Source organism: Podarcis melisellensis (assembly GCF_964234715.1).
Source record: "Podarcis melisellensis genome assembly, chromosome: 2".
Lineage (NCBI taxonomy): Eukaryota > Metazoa > Chordata > Lepidosauria > Squamata > Lacertidae > Podarcis > Podarcis melisellensis.
This window is the reverse complement of record NC_138529.1, coordinates 41,577,580-41,583,579: the sequence shown is the minus strand read 5'-3', so window position 1 is coordinate 41,583,579 and position 6,000 is coordinate 41,577,580.

The window sequence follows — 6,000 nt, the reverse complement described above, 5'->3', positions numbered from 1 at the left end:
CAATTGTATGCTGAATTTGTTGATCGTTTGTTTCTTTTGTATTATGATGATGTTGTGCAGGATGACACTTGTTGCATTGCAGGTTCTAACAAAAGTTTGCATGCAGATTGTATTCATGCTTTTCACAGGAAATTTGGACATTTGCATTTTGAGGCAGTATCTAAAATGCCTGCCTTGGTTGAAGGTATGACTATTAAACCCTGCAGGTACCACATGAAGTGCAAGGCATGCGCAGCAAACAAGGTGAAAATGGCTGCGAAAGGTAAGGTGTCTAGTAGGCAAGCTACAGAACCATACCAGGTTGTTCATGCTGATTTGGTTGGACCACTAGCGCCCTCTTTGGGTGGGAATAGGTACTTCATGGTTCTCATTGATGCATTTTCCAGGTATATTTATGTGTACAATCTCAAGCAGAAATCAGAGGCTTTTCCTAGGTTCAAGGAATTCTGTGCTTGGTTGGGAAATGTGCATGGTAAGAAGATTAAGATTCTTTTCACCGACCGGGGGGGAGAGTTCACTTCTCAGCAGTTTGAAGCTTTTCTGGCTGAGAAAGGAATTCAACATGATTTGTCTAGTCCTCGCTCGCCATGGCAGAATGGGCTTGCGGAACGAGCAAATCAAACATTGCTTCAAGGGTTAAAAACCTTGCTGCATGATGCAAATCTTCCAGAGAGTTATTGGGCCGAAGCTCTCTCATGTTTCACTTACAGTTACAATCGCAGGTTATCTTCAGCGATTGGTTGTACCCCCTATGAGAAGATGTTTGGCAAGAAGCCATACATCAAACACATGAAAATTTTTGGTTCTGACATGTGGGTTCACTCACCACAACACTCCAAGTTAGATAAGCGTGGATTGCATGGTATCTTTCTAGGTTATCAGAAAGGGTCTTACAGAATAATGATGACTGACTCTAAGGAAATTAAGCTCACAAGAAGTGTTGAGTACAATGCCAAGTGGGGGGAGAATGTGGGAATTTTCCAATGTTATCCTGATGGCAGTGATGAGACTGAGGATAGTCAAAAGCAACCGCAACAACCCACACCCACTGATGAAGGTTCTGATTCTGAGTCTGAAACTGAATCGAGTGATTCAGAGGATTTCAAGAGTGCGAAAGCCTCTATGCGACCCTCTGAAAGCTCTGATCAAGAATTGGAGGAACCATTGTTCACAATAGGTCACTTTTCTCCTAAGAAGGAAGAGGAGAGCGTTGAAGACTTAAGGCTAATTCGCAGGTCACAGAGAGCCACAAAAGGTAGACCTCCAAAGAGATTTGCTGATGAGTTTGCTAAGATAGCAGTAACAGCTGTTAAAAGCTCCAAGAAGGTATTTGAACCTTCAAGTTTCCAAGAAATCCAGGATTTGGATTCAAAGGAAGCTGAGCCATGGTTAAATGCCATGAAGGCTGAGCTTGATTCCTTGGAAAGGAACAAAACATGGGACCTTGTTCCAGTAGTTCCAGGAATGAAATTGCTTGGAAGCAAATGGGTCTTCAAAGCGAAGACTGATCAAAATGGCAAGATAGTCAGACACAAAGCCAGATTGGTAGCCAGAGGTTTTGCACAGGTACCAGGTGAAGACTATCACGAGACCTACTCACCCACAGTGAGGTATGAGAGCATTAGGCTTATGCTCAAGCTAGCTGCAGAGGAGAATCTACACATTAGTCACCATGATGTGAATACAGCTTTTCTGTACGGATCTCTAAATGAATCACTTTATATGCTTCCACCTGATGGCGTACAGGTAAAACAGGGATTTGTTTGTGCTCTGAAAAAGTCAATTTATGGTCTCAAACAAAGTGCACGGTGTTGGCACACAAAACTCACTGAAGTATTGTTTTCTCTAGGTTTTAAGCAAGGGAAAGCTGATCCATGTGTATTTGTCAAAGAGGAGGGGCAAAAGAAACTGTATTGTTTGTTTTATGTTGATGATCTTTTATTCTTTTGGAAAGATGTCACAATGTACAATAACGCCCTAGCTCAACTAAAAGAGCACTTTGACATGAAAGATCTTGGTGAGGTAAACAACTACCTATCTCTGGAAATAGAGAGAGATCAAGATGGTAACATTCTAGTACACCAGTCACGGAAAATTGCTGATGTGTTAAGCAAGCTAAACCTGATGGATGCTAACCCTGTGGACACACCGATGATAACAGGTTATCAGGTAGATGACACTGAAGAAGCATTTTCTGACACTACACTGTACAGAAGTGTGCTAGGCAAACTAAACTTCATTGCCAGATGTTCAAGACCTGACATTGCTGTAAGCTGTAATTTGCTAAGCAGACAAGTCAACAATCCTACTGTTAAGGATTGGAAAGCTCTGAAACGCATAGCGCGGTATTTGAAAGGCACTATGCATTACAGACTGAGGTTTAACAATCAGAAGTCTGGTGGTCTTGAGATATTTGCAGATGCAAGTTTTGGAAGTGACACTACAGACAGGAAAAGTACGTCTGGAGTTTGCTATAAGTACAATCAGGGTCTATTTGATTGGTCATGCAAGAAGCAAACAACAGTTAGCTTAAGTACTTGTGAAGCTGAACTGAATGCACTGTCTTATTCACTTAAAGATTGTGAATGGTTGTTACAATTGTGCAAAGACATGAAAATTCCTGTCAAATGTCCAATCCAGGTTTACCAGGACAACAAAGCATGTTTGGCTTTGCTGAATTCTGAAGGTTGTAAGCAAAGCACGAAGCACTTGCAATTGAAGTTACAACATGCTAGGGAACGTATTCAGAAGGGACTCGTAACGGTGTCCTATATGCCAGGTAATGAAATTCCTGCTGATGTATTGTCCAAGATTGTATCAAGGGATCAACACTGTACCTATGTGCAGAAGTTGGGTTTGTACTGATATTGTACGAACACGCTGCCCAGAGATGTTCACAGAAAGGGGGAGGATGTTGGTTTCTGCTTTCTTCTCTGTGCAGCGAAGTGCTTGTCACGAGACAGGTTGTTTACATTCCACAGTCTGTACTGTTGGAGGTTTTCTCACGGGAAAGGAGACTGGATATGACGTACACTGGTTTCCTGTTTTTCACTGTTCTTTGCAGTTTCAGTTTGTGATTCTCTCCGTGCTTTAGAGGAGAGATGACGCTTTCTCTGCTCCGGCAGAGGGAAAATGTTTTTCTGTAACTTACCAGCTTTGAACTGTAAATAAAGTAGTATAGAGCATGTTGGCTCATACTTTTCATCATTCCGCTGTGCACTGGACACTGCTTATCTCCAATAGTGTGAACACGCCTACCCATAATTCTTGTGTTCATTTATGGCACCGCCGTTTAGGGCATATTAATTTTCAGTATGTTAAAAGGCAACCTGAATTATCAGAAGGGTGCAAATTGAACAAATGTACTAAGTATTTGGATTGTACTGCATGCAAAAGTGCGAAGGTTCATAGATGCAGCTATCCCAGTTCAGATAGGAAATCTGACAAAGTATTCCAACTTGTGCATATGGACCTATGTGGCCCAATGCCTGTTGCTAGCATGGGAGGTTCGAAGTATGCACTGTGTCTCTTGGATGACAAAACAAAGGTTACATGGTTTTTTCCTCTCAAAACAAAAGCAGATACTGCAGAAACAGTTAAAAATTGGGTTCATGCGGTAGAACTTGAATTCGGTACTAGAGTACTTGCTTTTCAGACAGACAGAGGGTCAGAATTTACCGGGTCTGTGTTGCAGAATTTCTTTAAGAAAAAGGGAATTAAGCATCGTCTGTCTACACCTTATTCCCCCAAGAAGGAGGCGTGGCCGAACGTAAAAATAGGGTTCTGCAAGAGTTGGCAAACTCTATGTTGTTTGATGCTAAACTTCCTCAGAGTTACTGGGCGGAAGCCTGGCAGGCGGCTACTCATATTCTGAACCGAGTATATAATTCGGTAATTGATACTACGCCTTATTTTGCTTTATATGGGAAGAAGCCCAAAGTTAATTACTTTCGGGTGTTTGGATCTCAAGCCTATGTACTTATCCCAAAAGCGTTAAGGAAAAAGGGAAGTCCAAGGGCTAGGAAACTCATCTTTTGCGGGTACGAACCACATGCCAAATCTTGGAGGTTTGTGGACCCAGGTGGGGATACTACAAGAGTGGTCCTCAGTAGGAGCGCTGATTTTTGTGAGCAGTCCGGATGGACTCACTTACACGCTAACCCTGACATTTTGAGAGATGATTTAGGCATTCATGCTGAGAAAGAAAGTCCAGAGAGTGATGAGCCAGAAGGTGATGGTGCACATGGTTCAGATGCAGATTCTGATCAGGCACGAGGTTCTTCTCCTAAGGTAGAAAAGCCAGAATCTAGGAGTGCTCCAACTTCGCCAGTCAGTAGGCCTAGCAGACAGCAAAAGCAAAGCAGGTCACCTGCAACACCAAGCCCAAGGGAGGTATCTAAACGGAGGTCTTTATCCCTAGAGGCACGTCCAGACATAAAGTCTGAGACAGATTCTGACAGCCAACGGTCAGAGGGGGCACAAGAGGAGCAATTGCGCAGGTCAAAACGCGCCACGAAGGGCAAGCCGCCAGAGCGGTTTAAGGTGACAAGTGTATACGTAAATATGGCACAGTGTGAGCCAGAAAGCTATATGGAAGTACAACAGCTTCCAAGCTCAGAAGCCGTAAAGTGGCAGGAAGCAATGGAAAAAGAGATGGCTTCAATGAAGTCTCTCGGTGTGTTTACAAGTACAGAGCTTCCGAAAGGGCAACAAGCTGTAGGTTGTCGATGGGTCTATCGTTTAAAGCCCACAACTACTGAAGAGTTGCAATATAAAGCCCGGCTAGTTGCAAAAGGGTTTTCGCAGCGCAAAGGTGTTCACTATTCTCAAATCTATGCCCCTACTTCAAGATCGGAGTCATTAAGAATGCTTCTAGCCTCTTCAGCTAAGAAGGGTAATAAGCTGTTTCATTTTGATGTCAATGTGGCTTATTTAAATGCAGACTTACAGGAGGAAGTCTATATGACACCACCACCAGGTTTTGAAGGAGACAAGCCAAACCAGGTCTGGCGCCTACACAAATCCATTTATGGGTTGAAACAGTCCGCCCGTAATTGGAATTCCTGCTTAAACGATGCTCTAGAGAGCATGGGGTTCAGAAAGAGCGCAGCAGATGCGTGTCTTTATCTAAAAGGCTCGGGATGTGAACAAGAAGCAGTTTTGATATTTGTTGACGATTTATTATACAGTGGAAAGGATGATAAACTTGCACAACAATTTGCCACAAAGCTTGGAGAAAGGTTTCAGATAAAATCACTAGGCAATGTATCTGTTTATCTAGGAGTTAAAATTCAGCAAGATGAAAATGGTAACTATTGGCTTAGCCAAGAAGCTAAAATCCAGCAGTTGCTGGAAAGGTTTAAAATGAACAACTGTGCTGGTGTTAAAACCCCAATGGAGTTAAGTTACACAAAGGATGCTCAAACTGAGCAAAAGGCAGAGTTCTGTAATCCCGGGGTTTACCAGTCAGCGATAGGCAGTCTACTCCACATTGCACAGTGGACTCGGCCCGATATAACATATGCTGTCAACATGCTGTGTAGACAAGCTGAAAAACCATCAATGCATGCTTGGCAAGGAGTAAAAAGAGTTTTAAGGTATCTCCAAACTACCAAAAGCTTTCGCTTAAAACTATCAGCAGAGGGCAGCACACAACTTGAATGTTGGGCCGACAGCAGTTGGGCAGATGCTGGACCAGATAGAAAATCAGTGTCAGGAATGGCAATAAAATTTGGAAATGCACTAATTGGTTGGAGATCAAGAAAACAATCACTTATAGCTTTAAGTTCAACTGAATCTGAGTTCAATGCGTTATCAGATATATGTAGAGAACTGGAATTTTATAAGCAACTGGTACAAGAATTGTTTGGAGAATGTTCCCTACCTATCAGAGTGTGGGAAGACAATCAACCTTGTATTAAACTAGCTAAATCAGGTCAATTCAAGGCGCACACAAAACACTTGGATATCCGTTATCAAAATGTATGCCAAAGTGTAAAA